Below are 19987 nucleotides of genomic sequence, written 5' to 3'. Positions count from 1 at the left end.
TTTGGATAAACTCCCACTTACGCTCACCCGCACTCTGTCTTGGCCTTATTCCCACTACGGGAGAGTCCCTTATTGTCTCTCATTGCGGGGAGGATCGTGCTGAAATTGGGGGCGCTTCCTTTCAAAAGGTTTTGCGTGAAACATGCTATTTGTTCACTGTTTTACGTTTTTATTGTCCTCTTCTTGGTACGCCTTTCTCTCAAATGACTATCACATGTCCCTTAATGAATACCAGATCTCTGTTGAATACATTTGATATTATTTCTGATTTATTGTGCAACCATAAACTAGACATCAGATGAATCACAGATATGTGTATGTCAGATGATGCTCAAGCCAGTTTTCATCTGATGGTGGATGTCGGATGATGGTCAAGCCAGTTTCCATCTCATGATTCCCAATAATTAGTGATAAAGGCACGGTATTGTTCAGTGAAATGGATGAATGGACAGTCTAGAGTGGGCGGGAGCGTTGCACTTAACTTTTGGTCAAAGTTTACGATCACCAATGTTACTGATACACATAGAAAAAGGTTTCACAAATCTGTGTCAGGTCCATGTTGTTAACCCCTCAATGAATCTTTCAAAATACTACTCTGTATATTTTTATTAGGCTCTGATGAGTTCCTAGCCTTTACTGCTGTGAGCAAAGAAAGGTCTGATTCTTGGCAATTTCAATATATGGCATGAATGTGTGTTATCACCTGCTTGCATTAAGTTAAAAATATAATATATAATCACATCATCATGTCTGTTGTCACTACCCGTCCTCATATTGCTGGCTATTGTCTCAACCTCATCATCCAAATACACCACAACATTACAGTCTTCATTACCACTCCTGTGTCATGAAGAGACCACCCTGTAAGGTATTGTACTTGTATCGTTATGATGAAATTGAGAAAATAGGATCAATCATGCTAATTTCAAAATGGATCTAGTAAAGCTCTTCCTAACCCTCCCTTGCAGTCTCTTTAGGCTGCCTTGTCTTGTCTAGAATCTAAGTAAAACTGTGAAAGGTGCCTAGGTCAATGTCTCTCAGGATTTCAAATGATAGTTGACTAAGTTGTCTCTTTTTAAAATTGTGCACCCAAAGATAAGTTTAAACCTTGGCACTCCTGCAACTAAAAGACTCTAAAGAAAAGAAGTCAGTGAACATGAAAAAAGATTTTACCAAAGAAGAGACTCCTTCTCCCGCTTGCTTGAATACAATAGTCATAAAGCCTTGTTTATGCTAAATTGGGTTAGCTTCAAAGGTGGGGATCAAACCTAAAAACTCAATATTTTTATTGAAAACTTGGCATCCCCAGACTGCCTAATTCAGCCCCCTAACCCTTCCTTGCAGTTGGATAATGACCTTAACACAGTATATTCTCTCCAAAGTAGCTACTATTTGGGAAAAGTTGCAGATGGAAAAGACATCACTAGGTATGGTCACATCGTCCCAGGAAACCTACCATAATTCGAATTTTGAACGATATAATGTTACACCAAGGCAGCATTGCTTCTGCTGATGTCACTTAAACCCACCCAATTGTTCTTAGACACTCTTCTTGCCACCATATTTTGCCACCATGGTCTGAGTGTATCCAAATGTGTATCCAGCTAATCTCTCCTTCAACAAGGAGATCATGCTGGGAACCCATAAACGGGTGATGATTTTCCCATTGTTTAAAAATATAATAGTGGTTCCACTCTCAAGAGTAATTTTTGGCCACTTGCCCATGCACCTTGGCTAGCCAAGATACTGGGAAAAATTGGTGACGATCCAACTCCAGGAATCTATTGAGCAAAAAGCATCTTAGACATGTGTCAATCCAGCTTTCTACTCAGTTTGCATTGGTTGTTGTGTGGGAAAATGTTTTGGTCGATGCTGGACATTTCTACTTGCTAGTCATGCTTTATCTATTGGCAGCATTCAACACTATACTCATACTATATGACTAGTTTGTGTCAAGACTTTAATGATGATGACCGGCTCTCTGTTAGACTGGTTCAAAAATTTCTGAGAGGCAACAATTGGTAAAAATAGGACCACACACATCTGAACTAGCTCATCTAAATTCTGGTGTTCCTCAGGGTTCTTCTTTATCCCCCTCTGTTGTTTAACATTAATCTACATCCTCTCATGACTGTCCTTTGTACCTTTCATCTCAAATTCCACTCTTATGCTGATGATATGCAAATCCAGGTTAAAGCAGCTTGTGCCCCTGAGAACACTTTGAACACTTTGTTTGCTAGATTATTGCCTTAATATAGTGTGGCAAACGATGTGCGTGAATGGCCACCAACAGCCTCCTCTGAAAACTAAGGTCATACTACTAAGCCATGCCTATCTGTTCAAATACCCGTTATGCACACCATTGCCCCAGATTCTCTTCGCCTTACTGCCTCTTCTGCCAGCAAAGTGAACACTTTGGGTTCACTTGGGACACAGAAGTCAATGAACTTTTCAGAACTTCTTCCTTCCATCCTGGGCTGCTTAGAAAGACTCTCCTATTTGTCCCTAAAGGACTACACTCTCTTGTAGTGTGTGAATTAATAAGCACCCATTTACACTATACCAATGCTCTTCATGCTGGTACTTTTACATTTTTGTTGTTTAAACTTCAACTGATTCAAAATGCTGCTTTGCAGTTTATTTTTAATCTTTATACCTCTGCTTCAGTCCCTATGTATCGTAGAGAACTTCATTGGTTGCCAGTTCAGCAAAGGATCAACTTCAAGCTCATTTGTCTTAAGTGCATCCACGGCCAAACTCCAACTTATCTTTGCATGAACATTTCTCTGTATCTCCCCATGAGATCATTTGACTCTGAAGAAAATATGTTACTGGTGGTTCTCCGTTCACACTTTAATTCGCAGGCGACAAACTGTTTTCAGTATTGGGTCCTAAACTGTGGAAACTCCCTTTCCCTAACTCCCTTTCCCTGCTTAGAAAAAACCCACCAACCCTAGCTTTTCCAGCAATACTTGCTCTTCATAAATTCATCTGTGCCGAGATGCAGGCTTCCTTGGAGGTTCCTCACAAATGGGGATATGCGCAGTACAATTAGGAAATAACAATAACAACTGCACCCACTTACACTTCGACCTCTGGCCATAGTAAAACCACGCTGTATAAGACATCTTTATCTTGATGCTTCATGAGTATCTTCTGTGGGTGTGATTTTCCAATTGTGTAGTAATAAATGCCAAACCGAAAGAGGGAAATCCCAAGAGTTATGAGTGAACCTGTACTTCCATGATGTACATATCGCCAGTGCCATACAACTCCTTGTGTTTGTTGCTTCTCTCCAGGTAATGTGGTTATATACCACTGTATAATGCATTGAGTAATCACAGACAAAGGAAAAATATACAAGTTGCAGGTACAGGTGGTGTGAAAGCTCAATAGTTGTAATGTCCAATGATTAACTGTAAGGCTATATCCGGAATGGTGCACTCTTAATGTGGTAGAATGTTAAGAGGAGGGGTATCCTGTTAAGTACAGCAATCGAGCTTTGGTGACATTTTTAGCCCAAGCAGACAGCAATAGCAGTTTTCAAAAGCTGTCAACACCTTACAAATGATCCAAGTCAATGATGGGCACCGTGAGAGATATTAACAACTATATACCAGATTGGCACTGGTACCCCACTGCAATGGGAGCAAAAAAGCTTGGGCACTCACTGGAAGAAGTGCAGCACTTTTAATGAAGAATTCGACCTGTTTTAACCAGCAACACCAGCCTTGGTCCTACCTTGCAAGAATTGCACACAAAAAACCACAAGGCCTGAAAATCCCAATTGGTTCATATCAGCTATAAACCCATATAAGAAACAAAATAAAACAAATAGCATAACACAATGGGATGGGTTGATGATCTTCTATCCTTCCCCTGACGTTATCAGACCACCAGTGTTCGCTACTGCCTTGGGAACAATAATAATATCAAGACACATAACACATTTCTGTTCCCGTTTCTACTGTTTGTGGATTAATATTTGGTTTACAAAAGCAAATAACAAAATAAAGTAAAATTAGGTGACAATGGGGTTCAAAACATGATGAGTAACTTAGAATGGGAACCATTAAGTTCAGTTCATAAAAGCTTTCTCGGCACAAAAGTCTTTCACATATAACAACACAGTTCACAAAATAAATATTATGCATGTGATTGAAAAAGATCAGGCCTGGTCCAATTTTTTCAATAATAATCTCTCGTAACACTCAACACTTGATGTCCATATAAACGGTAGCTATAAAAGACTAATAAAAGAGAGATTCAAAAATATCCCTTGTACCGTTAAATGGATGGTCCAAGTCCATTCTGGCGATTCCTTCCTGCCCAAGCTTCGCCACAAAGAAGACATTTAAATCAGCAGTCATTTTGAATAACAATAACGCATTCTCGACTCTAAAAACATGAGCTTACTTAAAAAGGGGAAACAAATACTTTTCCCTCAAATCTTTGAGACTTGCACAACATAGCACCACGTGGTTATTGTTTCAACACAAGTACACGCGATGGACAGATATCACAGTTCTACTCCTTCCATTTACAGGTACATTTTGCAACCTTTAATGTACCTGTCCTGAACTCTAAGAATAGTGCATGTGCGTAAGCTGGAGATATAATATCGAGATATTCCGCAAACCTGAAGCCATGTTTCAAGGCTAGGTAGTGTGGCACTACTTTCAATCATGAGCATGAATCCTCAAATATTTCCACATATATCACTAGGCTGCATTTTTCACCTCATTAATATTGTTTGGAGGCAGGAGAGTACATTGAGTGGCTTGTACTTACTGTGCCACCTTTTTATAATGAGAGAATGTATTCGTAGTGAAAAGACATTGTTGTACCTGTTTGGATACAGGCAATGGCATTCAGTGTTTGCACTGTGTGTGACAGTTTATTGCGAAAGACAAGAAAAAATACTGTTTGCAAAGATTCCTTATCAGACAAAATTGTTGCAAAGAAATTGGGGGTCATTATGACCCTGGCGGTAGCAGTGCCTGTAATACAGGCATGGCTGCCGCTGGTATCAATTATTTTCTGGCGCCCAGGAATGGGCAATTATCGGGTCATTACGCCCTTGCCGTACCCGGTAATCTCCCCTTCCTGGGCACTAGAAAATATTCTTCCCCATTCCCATTTGAGCCCTATAGGGGCATAGCCAGCGGTAGTGTGGAGAGCTAATAACATGTTCATAAAACACAGAGGGCTAGTGTCCTGACCGGCTGAGAAATCAAGGTCGGGACAGGTAGGGAGATGGAAAATCAACCATCTCATCTGGTGGCATACCATCATGAAGCTGTGGTGGGCCCAGGGCCCGACAACCGAGGCTGATAACAGACTGAAGAGGGCATCCAGGAATCGCGATCTCTGCACGAAAAATAAATCTGCCCCGGATATGAGCTACCAAAGGGAAACAAATGCTCCTGAATAGAGAATGCAGTTGAGAGGTACAATCATTGAGAATCAAGACTGGGGAAGACTACGAGGATGCAGGAGCATGATAAACCCAAATAGAGACACAGTTAGCCTTTCAATGGGCGAAAGGGTATTGGGAAACCCTGAGAGGCCAAAATACATTAATAGTCTAACCTGGAGAAGCCCCACAGTTTATGGGAGCACGTAAATAGTTAATGGGAGCCGAGGGCCTACTCGAGCAAACCTGACTGAGGGCAAGAGGACTTAGAGAAACCCTAGAAGTCTGAACTTTAAGACACATAACTGAGGTTACTGTCAGTCACCAAGGTGGAAATGGTATAGCCACATTAAAGAAACCTTGTTGTGTTTGAGAAGAAGGAAACCTTATGTCAAGACTTGAGAAGCTGACATATACAACCTTCAGAGGGGCTTATTTTATTTATTTATTGGACATTTGTAAGACACCTATAGACGAGTGTTACAAGCTGCCGTAAAGGAAACAAAAAGAAGGGGGGGGCATAAGAAAACAACAGTAAGGGCCATACTAGGCTTTGTGATGTTCTTACTGTGCAAGTGAGGAGACAAAAAGTGCAGGGTAGGATGGAGGTAGAGGGGAAGAGCAGGGAAAGGGGGACTTGGGGGGAGGGGTGAAGTGCAGGAGTGGGGGTCCAAGGGGGAAAAAGAAAGTGCCGAGGGGAGCCATGAAGGCAAATACCAGGGGGGAAGGGAAAGCAAGTGTGATGGACAGGATGGACCAGGTTCAGGTTCGTTCAGGAAGGGTGCCAAGGGCAAGTGCTGTTTCAGGATGCTGGGGGAGACGGGTCAAGAAGGCCTGGCCCCCATAAGTCTCATAAGGAACCAGGCACCAGTAGCAGTGGCAGAGGGACACTAGTAAAGGAGCGGGCGAGGGAAGGGGGAGGAGAAAAGGAAAGTCTTGTGAAGTTTCCGGAATTTAAGGATATCTGGCTCAAGTCTTAGGGGGGCAGGGAGGCCAATACAGAGGGTGGCTCTTGCCAAGGAACGGGATCTACATCCCATTCTCTACTTGGAGAACAGTCTGACCTGCAGAGAGATAGAGCTAGAGGACAAAAGAACTCTAACAGGGAGGTATTTAGGGAGAGAAATCTGGATGTAGAGAGGTCCCGGGACCCAGACAGCCCTGTGGATGATGCAGAGGGTTTTGAATCTGATCCTTGCGGTTGCCGGGATCCAGTGGATAGATTGTAGGGCTGGAGAGATGCAGTCCTTGGGTTTGAGGCCAAGGATACGTTTTACAGCCCTATTCTAGATTGGTTGAAGAGGGCGAAGGGAGGAAAGAGGCAGATTGAGGAAGAGGCTGTTGTCCAACATAGAGAGAACCAGAGCTCTGGAGACATTGAGCTTCTAGGGGAAGGTGAGGAAACAGAGAAGGCCTCTGAGGAGGTGGAGCTGAAAGTTGGACTTGTTGGCAAGGTCTGTGATGTGAGGAGAGAAAGAGAGTGAGGAGTCAAAGATGACCCCAAGGATGTTAACCTCACAAGACGGTAAGGGGAGGGGAACTTGAGAACTATATTATATAAAAGTATTAAACTGTAGAAAGATTAGCAAAATGTGGTAAACTTTCCCAAGAACCTTTCGGAAAGTTTGTGAAACTATTAAGAATCCTGTTTCCTGGGAGGAAAGACTACAGAGTTGACACATGGCCCTCATTAATACACCGGCGCTAAACCATGGTGCTATCAGCACCATGGTAGGTGCCGGTGTTGTAACGGGTCCGCCATGGTTCAATGGGGAATTACCACCCCATTCCAAGGTTGGCGGGGCGGTAATTACATCATTGAACTATGGCCCTTCCCCATTCCCATTTTCGCCCCATAGGGCTCTAAGGGAATGGGGAAGGCGCTAAGTACGGTACCGCAAATTGCGGTACCGTACTTACCACCAAGGTCCCATAGCGGGTCCCTACTTTAACGGCTGGTGTAGACCAGCCGTTAAGGTCGGGTCCCGCAAAGGGACCTCGTAGTAAGGCGCTAAGTGTTTAACGGCGCTGCAGCCTTTTACGGTGCCGTTAAACACTTAGCGCCAGGGTCGTAATGAGGCCCATTTTCTAAAACCTCCTTGGGGGAGGTATCCAAGTGTTGTGCCAGGCAGCGGACTTGTTGTGATCCCTTTATTTATTATTATTATTTTTCTAAAGTGGTAGTGCGCGTTATTTGGTTAGGATTCAGACTTTTTTCCTTTACACTTCAGCATGCACACTTAGCTTTAGTGTATGAGGTAGGGACCTTTCCTCATAGTGGTAGGGATGGCCTGGTGTTTTTCTTTCAATTTAAATAAAACCCTTGAACATGGCATTTACTCGTCCAGCTCTTCTGGTTCGCCACACTCGAAAACAAAAGTGGTTGACAAGCAGACTTCTTTGGAGTTTGGAAAGTTCCTTGTGTGGTTGCATTGGATTTGGGAAATATGTGTGGGGGAATTAACATGAACACATGGTTTTGAATGGGCAATTAGACCACATTCCGCTACATATAATACTGCAAGAAGTTAGTTGAAAAGTGTTCAAGTTTGAACTACACATGCTTCGATTGTGACTTGAAGTGACTTGAAGTGAAAGTTAAGATAGTTGTGTGCTGAATAACAGCACAATGTACTGATTGTGGGTGTCAGGGTTGCCTCTCATGTATCTGTTCATCTGTTGATAATCATGGAAACTAAGTACACCGTCGATAGTACAGTATCTTTGTCTGGGATATGCAAGCAGGAAAATAAAACGCTGTCATCACTGCTAAATGTATAATCTTTTATTGGCCAAATCGTCACTTCCCATCCTGTTTTTCTGTTGCATAAATATTAAAATCCTCCATCTACTCTTTTCCTATTGTAACAGCTGCATATAATTTCTGCTGGAAATGCTCACCCATGAGTAAGTATAAAATGCAAATGCTCAGCTGTTCAACTTTTCACATAAAAAAATGTTTAGCCGTGGAGAATAGTGTGAAGGATTGGTGGTAGGCGGCAAATCTGCTTCAACTTTTTTAAACATTTAAAGACAATTTTGAACATCTGGAAATATAACAATGGGCCTCATTAAAAGTACAGCGGCGTGGATAAAAACAGCAGTAATGCGGATGTAGTTTCATTAACGCTGCATTACTGCACTGCCGTACTATGAGTTTGGCGGGAAAATGTAGGATTTACTTCTAGAAAAAAGCTGCAAGTGAATCTGCCACTTTACAGTCAAGGATAGCTCAGCGGCAACGTGCTCGCCTTGGAAGCAAGATGACACGGAGCAACACAGGTTCGATCCCCGGGTCCACGCTTAGAAACCTCTGGGTATTAAGCTCATTATAAATAACCTACCATATCATAACAATTGGCAGAATTACCATGGTGCAATTACAGTCGGTGGTAATTCTGGCAAAGTCCCCAAAGAGTCCTATGAACTCCAAAAATGGGTACTTCCAACAAACTAACACCACTTGCAATCCTGCAGAAAATACATGGGACCATGTGGCGGAAACTGTAATTGAGTTTGGTGGTAATTCGATGGATTTACCTGTAAATTACTACTACACTCGTAATGATGCTCATGAGTCCATGTTGACACTGAGTTAGCATTTCTTCCTGGTAAGTGCAATCATGACAATCAATTACACAGCGAAAACAAAGGTGTATGCTTTCCATGTATTGTGTCAATTATTGATTGCGATTTAGAAACTCGAGCGACTAGTGTTTAATGGCATAGGCTTGGTACTTTATTCAGTGTGAAAATATATAGCAAATACCGAGGGGAGCCAAAGAAATACACAAAATGTAACAATGTAATGTAAATTTGCCATTGGTTAACAACAGATCAATAAACACTCACCGACTGGACTGCCCATCCCCAGTGAGATAAAGCTTCAGAACCTGTCATTGGACATAGAGACATCTACCACACATATTTTTCACCGTGATAGGTCCTCGGCCTATTGTGACAGGTATTCAGGACCTAAAGCGACGAGCTGTTGAAGACCCGATTCCCCGGTGAGCCACAAAATAACAGCAAGATTGCTGAACAGGCGGAGGACAAACTAGGAGAAGTGATACACAGCATCCTATTAGCACTTTGTAGCAAAACAATTTTAGGTCAAATGCATGTTGCTGCGAAGAGAATCCCTTCAGGATTCTGAAGGAGAGGGATCGTAAGCCATTCTGCACCAGTGCCGCCGGACACATCAGTAGGTGAAGTTGGCATCTTAATATTTAGTGAATGGCTGACACGCTGGATCGCATCCAACAATACCCATTGCTAAACGGAATCCACCCGAAGGTCTTTAGGTCATTACACATATTTAGACTTTAAAACGATGATTCTAAAAATTGACATTAGAATCTGAAATGCGCTGCTGCACTATAGAATACCTATAGAATAAATATAGAACGAATAATTGAAATCTGTTTTGGACGGAACGAAGAGCCCAGTTGGAAGCTTGTGTTCATGTTGCTGACAAAGCTATTTATCACCACACTGGGGTATATCTTTGACAAATGATGGATGTTATTTCGAAGATACAGGATGTTGGGCAGCAAACCACCTGTGATCATTATGATTGCACCTTAACAAGCAAATTTTTACGTAGGTAGTTGCAACTTTTGCTAGTGCGCCAAGTGAGGGTTCTGCTGTGGATGTTTCTCAGTTGTGCAGATGAACGTGTGTGTGAGACATCGTCCACGTCAAACTAAGCAATCAGAGGGCGAATTAGCTCCCTGGTCCCTTTGCGGGTTGGTTTTAAACGCCAGCAAAAAGCAGGCGTTAAATTCCCCAACCCGCAAAGGGACCTCATAGTAAGGCGGTAAGGATTTACCGGTACTGGTAAAATACCGGTACCGGTAAACCCTTACCGCCATCCGTGTAATGAGGCCCAGAGTCTTAAGATGGATGGCTCCCAAACATATGACTTGCTGGTGTGTTACATTATAACTACCCTGCTGCACGAAGCAAGCTACTGTCAACATTAAAAAATCAGAAACGTTAATGTGTTGCTCCACAAGTCGATTTTGTGCAGCCTTTAATATTCGAAATACATCAATTCCTACCCTAGCCCCACATTTGAAATCAGGGGTTTCAACCCCAAACCGCATCCAACCTCTTCCCCACCCCAACCCCGCCTCACTCACCTACACCTTTTCCACAGCCCCACACTTCGCATAAAAATGCACACGATCACACCCATACACAGAGACACACTCCTTCCCCCAGCCCCCTCCCCACCACCGACACTGTTCCCTTTCATACACACACGCAAGCAAACACACACTTACCTTTATCCCTTCTTCATTTGCCCATCTCGATCTGCCGGGCAGCCCTCGTGCGCAGCAGGGGCGTGACAGTTAAGCTTTAGAAAGATTGCGCTGAGCATTCTCATGGCGGTCTTTCTAAATCGGTCTTTTTCATTTTTGCAAAAATGTATAAGACTTTTTCACTTAATACCTTTGTTTATGGCATGAATTAGAAGCAAACATGACATGACAGAAGTTGTTAGCATGGGCATTTTACTGAATACATTTTCCAACTTGAAGAATAATGGTGTATGTTGTATGTTGAATGTTTAGTTATTTTTGCATTTGTTTCAGCACACAGCACCCTGGGCCTCATTACGACTCCGGCGCTGGACCATGGTGCTACTAGCACCATGGTCCATGCTGGAGTCCGGCATGGTGGATTGTGGAATTACCGCCCCATTCCAAGGTGAGTGGGGCGGTAATTCTCCATTCACCATTTGCCCTTCTCCATTCCCATTTTTGCCCCAGACCCAGAGGGCATAATGGGGATGGGGAAGGCGCTAATTACGGCACCGTAAATTAAGGTGCCGTAATTAGCACCAAGGTCGCTTAGCGTCTTGGACTTTAACGCCTGCAAAAAGCAGGCGTTGAAGTGTGAATCGGGCGTTAAGGGTTAACAGCGCCAACGGCGCCGTTAAACCCTTAACGCATGACTTGTAATGAGGGCCCCTGAGTCATCAAGGAGCTTAACATGCTGGGATCTGCAGGTGACATGGTTGGACTGGTGGAATTTACTATTTCATTGTGAAAGAATTAACTAAGCGGTAAGGTTATACACAATTGCATCACAGGCTAGCTAAGACAAATACATTATATTTGCATGATGTCAAAAATCCAGGAGGGCAACTGTCCATTCTAAAGCCTGTAAGCAGTGACAGTCTGGTACTCGTTTGTGTAAAATGTTCTAGTGATTCAAGCAAGCCTTTGGCTCCAGGCTTGTCATGCCTTGAGGCCTTGCACTACTTAGGTGTGTCCAAGCACAAGAGTACATGCTTTTCTACTCCCTACTTAGGACATGGTCAGCCACGAACTACTAGGTTCTCTGGACTGGGATGCTGAGAGGAGGTAGGGTCATTCATAAAGGAGACTGGGGTTTGAACTGTGGCTTTTTTAGAAGCAGTGCCTTAGATTGGACTGCCTGGAAGTTATTGAGGCCTGTGAAGAGCTTCATGGGAATGCTAATAATGGTCTATGTGGCTTGATTCCTCCCTCGTGGTCTGAGGCAGGATTCTTCTACTTGTCTACTGTTTCAACCTGGGTTGCTGTTGCCTTGACCTGTTAAAAAGGGGAAGCAGGGGAATATTATGTCAGCTGGGGTATATAATGTGAGTATCCGCTTTTATTAGCAGGGCTACCTTGTGAGTTATGTTATCTTTCATTAACTGAGTGCCCATAACCTGTATTATTTTTTTATGTTTGGGATGTTTGTGGAGTACTGTATGTCACCTTCTGGCTGCCTCAGAGCTCTTGTCAGTTGTATGCAAAGCAACACATTGTTCACTTGAAACAACATAACAAAACATGATATGATATAACGTAATATATCATGCTATAACACAACGCATTGGGCCATGCCAGTTTAAGACAACTGACATTTTATTAACAAATGAAAATGAAATAAAAATATTTGGTTAGAAAATTGAAATTGGGAATGTAGAATGAAAAAAACAAGGGTGGAACAGAATAAGGCATAGTTCCGCTGAGAGAGGAAGTCAAAGTCCAACAGAGGTTTTGTTTGGGAGTAGAGAGCAGGGAACAGCCCCATAAAAGCAAAAGAGAGGTGCACATTGGGAAGCACAATTACCGGTTAACATTTCGTGGTATATAGTTGGGAATGTAACCCATGGATCTTAACATATCAACATTGCAGAAGATGTCACACTGCACACACGCAGACACACCTACACACACACACAAACGCACACACACAAACACTGCAGTGAACATGGTCCAAACGTACAAGCCCCTTCATATGTAATATCAAACCACAGTCAAATTCATCATTCATCTCGGCCTTGGATATCACTGCTGCCGGCCACTGCCTTTCTCTGTCTGCTAAATGTTTACTGGAGAAGCAAGCACTTAGCCCTTCCGACCCTAGCAGATCCAGGATACGGAGCACAATGCGCGCACACATGGGCAAGTGTGTTTTCAAGTACAGTGGCACAGAACACTTGATGTTTCATGGTGCAACTGTAGCTTCTGCCTCCTAACTATTTACTGGAGAAGCAAGCAATGGCCCCACTGACCCCAGCGAATACAAGATCTGGAACGCCAGGCAAGTGCTTTTCGGCACAGAATGCTTGTTTTTTTTCACAGTTGAATTGTACCTCCTGTATGCTAAATGTGTACTGGAGAAGCAAGCACTTGACCTCGCCCAGCCAAGCAAATACAAGATCTTGAGTACCGCGTGTAGCACGAGCATGGGGACGTGCATTTTCAAGTGCAGTCGGCACAGAATGCTTGGTGTATCACAGTGCAACTGTAGCTCCTGCCTGGTAACTGTTTACTGGAGAAGCGAAAACTTAGCTGTTCCCACCCCTGTGGATACAACATCTGAAGTGCTGTGCATGGCGCACATGCTTAGGCAAGTACATTTTGAAGTGCAGTCGGCAGTCAGCAGCTTGCAGGTCTGACAGTGAGTCTGCTAAAATAACCTTCTGCCGTAAAATAATCATTTGGCTTTAACGGAGTTGGAGCTACTTAAAGTTACATTTTAATAACACTGCTATCTCTACCCCCTCTCACGACTATTATGGCATACAACCCTTGGAGTAAGGGCTGTGCTAACCAAGACCTTTAGGGGATGATTACTTCTGGCTCCATTATCACAGCCTTGGATCTTGATAGTGCCATAAGTACCATGACTACCCAATTTCCAACAGGCAGGATAATGGCTTTTTTTCCAATTCAACCTGACAATAAACAAAACCGTAAATAAGATTGCCATTGAATTGGAGAGCTCCATCATATTAAATGGTGATTCAGCTGAGTGAACAGAGCACAATCCTTCACCCATTAACAATAATTCCTTATTACAAATGTGTTATGACTTGAAATGTGAAGTTGATGGTGTTGCAGCTGTTACTGCAGATAATAACATACCCAATTTGATTAATACTGGTTTATCTATGTTGCCAAATTTGGCCGAGGATACTATCAGATCCTGTAACACTGCAAGTTCAACGTCCGTTAACTACAAATAATTCTGAAATCAATATTAGCAAACTGTGTGGAAATTCAACAAGCAAAAACTGTTATCTGTCCTTGTGTGTTATGGCACATATCATAACGTTTTAGCGAAGAGAACCTGAGGATCTGGGCAAATCTGAAGTTATCAGATTGTGACAGTCATCTAATAAAGAATAATAATCAGTTAAGTGAACAGATAATTCCCCAATTCTAATCAACTGCCTGCCCAAAATCCCTGTCTGTGGATGTGTCACCTTTGGTCCTTAGACGTACTAAAAAGACACATGACCATAAGAAGCTCAAAAAGCATAATAAAAGCAAGAAAGCCATGCAGGATACAGTGCCAACCCAGAAAATAGCTGCCAGTAGCACAACAGATGTGGCTAAAGAACACTATTCCTTGATTGAAACTACTGATAAGTTTTAATTACACACAAAAAATGCAACCAAAAAAGAAGAAGAAAAGAGGAAAAAGAAACAAACTTGATAGTAACACTTTAGTTAAATGGATTTTTGAAAAATAAAACAGTTACAACACCAATGGCCGGTTGTCTCTTTCATCAACAGCGAATCCATGATGCAACGAACAATGATGCAGTCGGCGTATTCCAACCTAGTACAGGATTATGAGCAAATACAGACAACAGCCGCCAACAAACAGATTGTCTTATTGTGGGCAGACAAGAGGCTCGACAAAATGGGTTTATAAAATCTGACTAGCTCAATAGACCCTCTTGTTCTGCAAGTTGTGGAGATTTTTGCAAACCAAGAAAGTCAACTGTTCTGTTATTTTATTTTAAATCTTATTTTTTTTAATTTATTTTTTATTATACTTGTACATAATCAAAAAGAGAAATGATTTTTACAAGAAGATGTCGGTTAGATAAATCAAAGTTCGTTTCACCCAAATATTTTTTTTTTGGTTTTTTTTTTGCAAGGCAGGATCATTTTCATTCCTAAGTTACCTCAGTTGAGGGTCATTATATCTAAAGATATTATTTACATTGGCGTATTAGACCAGCAAATGCAAACAAAAAAATGGTTAACGCATTCATCTTATTACACATTACTCAACAAACCTTCTCATGTCTTATATAGCACATTTTTTAAAGATGTGATTTGCAATTATGTATGAATTTATACAAACACTTATAGCCAACACTATTTCTTTCAACAATCACTGTGTGATATGTAATAGCAAGGACAGACAAATTCATGATGGACCAGATAAGGTTATAATGAAGGTTGCCGGAGGTGCTACAATCAAATAGGAAAAAGAGCTCCTAACTCTGAATGTACGTAACTCTCTTGGAATACTAGCGGTAACTCCCATTATAAATTAAATATGCAAAATATTAACCTGATTAATAACTATATCAACATATTCCAGGAGACTTGGCTTACTTCTGAGCTAGTGTTAGATGGATAAAACATTCTCATGTGTAAAGCACAGAAGGGAATGCAGGGAAGCCCCATAGGAGGTCTATTATTTGGAATCAAGACTAAATATGCGGCCATTGAATGTTATTTAAAGGATTTCAAATATAACATCATTTGTGGTCATATTCATTATTTAAATTTAATGGTTTTAATTACTAATGTGTATGATCCGCCAGAGGGCCTTAAGTCTAATTTGAATATGTTGCACATTACAAGAATTGTGTCTGAATAGTTATGGGATAATCTTGAGGGCAAACTCATCATTTGCGGTTTGTTGGCTATGTTAGATGGCCTTTGCAAGATTTCTTGTAATATACTACTGAAGGAATTTAGAGATTGGCCTGAGGCAAAAGAAACAACTACATACATGTCAAATAGGTTTCCATCCAGGCTTCAGTACTATTCATAATATTTGGACCATGCAATATCTAATTATTAACACTAACAAAATCCCCAGAGCTAAGCTATATTTAACACCCATCCAGTACTTGGCTGCATTTGATAGTGTTAATCACCAGATACTCTGGAGAAAGCTCTTCAATTAGGGCATCCCTAAATCACTACAAAATTGTATTCAACAACTTTATAGCCATACCACTATAAATATTAGATTAGGAGCGCTCTGGTTTATTATCACCTCCTATTGCTACAAATAACGATCTCAAGCAAGGTTGCGTATAGAAACCTATTTTGTTTAATATTCATATAGCTGACATGGATTATGCTTTGAAAGCTGCTAGAAGCTTTCCTCTGAAGATCCATGATCAGCATATACACTGGCTGGGGTATGTGGATGATATTGTCATTTTGGATTGTACCCCAATCCGATTACAACACTCCCTACTCAAAGTGTAATTAGCTTAATATAAATTATAATAAAACCAAAATTATGATATGTGGTAGACCTAAATCAAAGACACAATCTTGTATGTTCATTAGATGGGACTTAAATACAAAATTGATCAACATTTTGTCTACTTGAGGGCTCTGTAAAAGCGATTTGAGAAATTACATCACCCCCAAAGCATATAGAAAATGTATGATGATAACAATATTTACACAATTGAGGGTTTAATTATAATATATAAAAACAGCCTTATTCCAGGGATAATATATGGGTGTCAATCATATATGGAAGACAAAGTCTGAGTTGTGGAGGGAAATTGTAATGCCTAACATTAGGCCTAAGTAGAGTAATCTATATTAAAGTAATTATGTCAGAAATAGACTATATCACATTAATTACTTTACACAAAAATAGGCAAAGTCTATTATTACTGAAAATCATGACTAATGTTAATTCCTTGCTTTTCAGCGTATTTATCAGATTATTAAATCAAGGTAAAATTGTGGAAAACAAGGTTCTTAGTTCCTTTGTAAAAGCATGTGCAAACTTCCATATGGTTATAGATTGGGAACCAGACTTGAGCTTTATTTACTGAATGCTAAGGTCTGAACTTATTAGAAAGGCCTACAAATGTGACTGATAGATGAACATTGAGTATATTGCCACTAAAAGAAACTTGGCTGAATACTTAAGCTTTGAAAACCTGACAATAATTTGCTGGTCACTACTGATAAAAAGTTAAGATGTTTTATGATGCAACTGAGACTTAACCTACTCTCTTGAATCATTATTACCGGATATGGGTACTGTAATCCTCACAATTTCAGGCAATGTAGGGGATGTTATAAAGCATTTATTAAGGTCATGCCCAGCTCTTCGGGCCACATATGTGTTGAATTATAGTAGATACATGTGATATCATTAATATAAGATCAGATGAATATTGTACCTATATTGTGTCTGTGTGAGGAATTGCCATCTGTCAAGGATGCAAAACCCCATTTTTTTATTATTTTTATTAACAAATAGAATGATGAGGTTAATTCTATGTCAAAAAGGGTTAATTTGCCAACCAGATTCCTCTTTTTTCCATTGACTCTATGCCACAAACATGCACTCATGGCCTGCTGCATCAGTAGCCAGATGCGCGGCACCTGCTCTACTCATGACATGGAGCAGGTTCAAAGGTCACAAGATGCCCACTTGACAGACGCAGAGACAGCCAAGTCCCTGTGGTGAAGAGACAGCATTTAAGATATTCCCACATGTACCCAAAACTAGGATGATCATGAATCTCCCATGCGACTCCAAATAAACTCCAAACAAAATTAGAGTGTAAACTCCAAGTAAAAGCTATGCCTCTGTTTGGGCAAAGCATGATCACAACCAACACATTCCAATTGATATAGAACATATGTCAGCTCCTGTAAGTCAGCTCTGCTGTGGAAGGTGAAGTATATTCTGGCCAGCCATGTGTAGTCCGCCAAATGGCAGGAGGAGAACCGGATGACTGGACTTCCTCTCTGATCTCTTTGTGAGGGCAGGTAACGCCCTCCACCTGAGACAGCTGCATAGAGGGCCAGGGCATCAAGAGAGCACACACATTCCAAAGCAGTAGCCTCACACCAGGATGCTGTATATATAAAGGCCTTTGTTCTCAGTGAGAAGAAAAGAGGGAGAGGGAGGCATCATGATAGGCAGGAAGGCTTTGTTCAAGGAAAGGAGGCCTCATCCAGCTTGATTTTCACTGTCTCTCTCTCTCTCTCTCTCTTTTCTATCTGTTCAACATCCTCTGGAGCAAAGCACTTTGGGTGAGACATCAGAAGGGCAAAGTCCACTCTGTTCAAGAGCAGGGATTGGACTCCTAAGGCAGGCTAGGTTTAGTCCAATCACCTGGGGACTTTGGCACCTGAGGAGATTTGCTCAGTTCCTCTCTGACCCTTTAAGGCCGAAAATCCGTTCTGAAGATCTCACTAGAATTCTTTTGGGAGAGTTGCACTCTCCAAAGCCCTCAGCCTGAGGTGATGAAGGAATTATCCCAGACAGAAGCAAGATCTGTCCCCTACCTTACCCAGGGCACATCAGGAGTAAACCTCTGCTGTAGATCAGGGCCTACCACTCTGCACCAGAATCTCCTGAGCTGGGAGAGCAGACCCTGAACGTAACCATCCCACACTCGAATTCCCGTGAGTGGGCATCAGAGCAACCGGAGGTACAGATCAGCCAAAGCACCCTGTTCATCACAACGAACTGGTCACTTCGCGTCCACTGCACCGGGAACATGAGGGAAGTTGCTGGCACTGGTTGCTGCACTCGTCCACCACATCAAAAATGGCTTGCACCTTTGACAAACTTGACACGGTATTGCATCCCTACCAAAGTTTGTCACCTGGTAGGACAGAAGGGACTGCTCAGGCCCAGACCCGAAACAAATCACTGGAGAGTCACACACTGACTTTAACAGGGTGTTACAGCTATGTTTGGCCCAGCGGACCCTTCAACGGCCACCTCATTGATTGCACATCAATGCACCTAAAATCCCCACTTCAATGATCATCACCCTCTGATTCAAACCGCTGGATCGTCACTAAAGCTTGACTCAGCCTGGCCAACTACAAAGCCTACACGGGACGGACCTGAAAGGCATCTTTGAGATCCACTCTTCTACCTCAGAGAGCCCGCATTCACCCCCTACTTGACGCCCATTTGTTGTTGGGGCCTGTTGGGTATTTTGTGTAGATTTGGGGCCTGGCGGTATTTTCTTACCGCCGAAAAATAATTTAGCAACAATCACTCCTTGTATTCAGATTGGGTTATGTATAATAATAATACAGTTGATATGCATTATTTCAGTACACAGACATGCGTGGTTGGTATGCGTGGTTGGTGGTATTTTTGGTGAGCATAATTCCTTTGTTTTATTTGTGGCCCCAATATCCAGAACCCCTTATTTTTGTTTAGATTTTTCAAGTGATCACTAAAGAGACCTCAGGCTTGCATTTCAGGAACACCACATTTTCATTTTTAGTGTGCCACCATGGGCAATTTCTCGCTGTCTTATCTACGGCAGCGAGCTGTCATGCGGTATATATCACCAACTTATTTACGTTTGGTGAGCTATGTCCAGAGCCTCTCTTTCTGATACCTCCGGCAGACTATAACACACACAGTTAGTTATAATTGCTCATACTGAATGGCATTGTGCACACAGCTCCAGCCAAATCTTATTTTTAGCTACCTTAAAAATGACAATTGCACTGTCTAAACATCATCAGCACTGTATTGGTAAATGCACAAAGGAGAGAGAAAATAAAACACACCACCCGTCTGCCTTCAGATATTTTTGTGTATTATAAAAGTTGCATTTAAACACGATCTCACTCTTTTTACAGAAATAAATGAAATAGCACAGTAACAGCATTATTTGTGATACACTGAGAAGAGAGTGGCGGGGAACAAGAATTCAATTTGCAACATTAAACACGTGGGTGCAATTGCATTAAACCCAAGCAGTGGCGCTGCATAAAAAAAATGCTCAATAACACATGTCTTGCTGTACCACATTATATCAATGCATCAAACCCATGCAGTGGCGCTGCACTTCAAAAAACATGCTATACATTGATCCTGTGCAGTGGTGCTGCGCTCTGTGCTCCCAAAACACGCTAAGCAATCCTACAGGCCGCCAACCGAGCCTGATTAGCTTGCTCTACATTTAACTCTGAGTCACACTGCGCCAGCCGACCAAGAACTGAATCCAGGTACTGCTGACTCTGAACTGCC

At 41.9% G+C, this 19987-nt stretch overlaps 1 protein-coding gene across 1 annotated transcript in view; it reads left to right on the top strand.

Annotated features, from left to right (window-relative positions):
* The window catches only part of SPHKAP (SPHK1 interactor, AKAP domain containing), a 1600508-nt gene that overhangs the window by 855959 nt on the left and 724562 nt on the right, over positions 1-19987 (top strand). The window lies entirely within an intron of this gene.

This window comes from Ambystoma mexicanum, chromosome 10 (genome assembly GCF_040938575.1).
Source record: "Ambystoma mexicanum isolate Mex_15411 chromosome 10, UKY_AmexF1_1, whole genome shotgun sequence".
Taxonomy (NCBI): domain Eukaryota; kingdom Metazoa; phylum Chordata; class Amphibia; order Caudata; family Ambystomatidae; genus Ambystoma; species Ambystoma mexicanum.
This window is presented reverse-complemented; position numbering and strand designations above follow the sequence as displayed.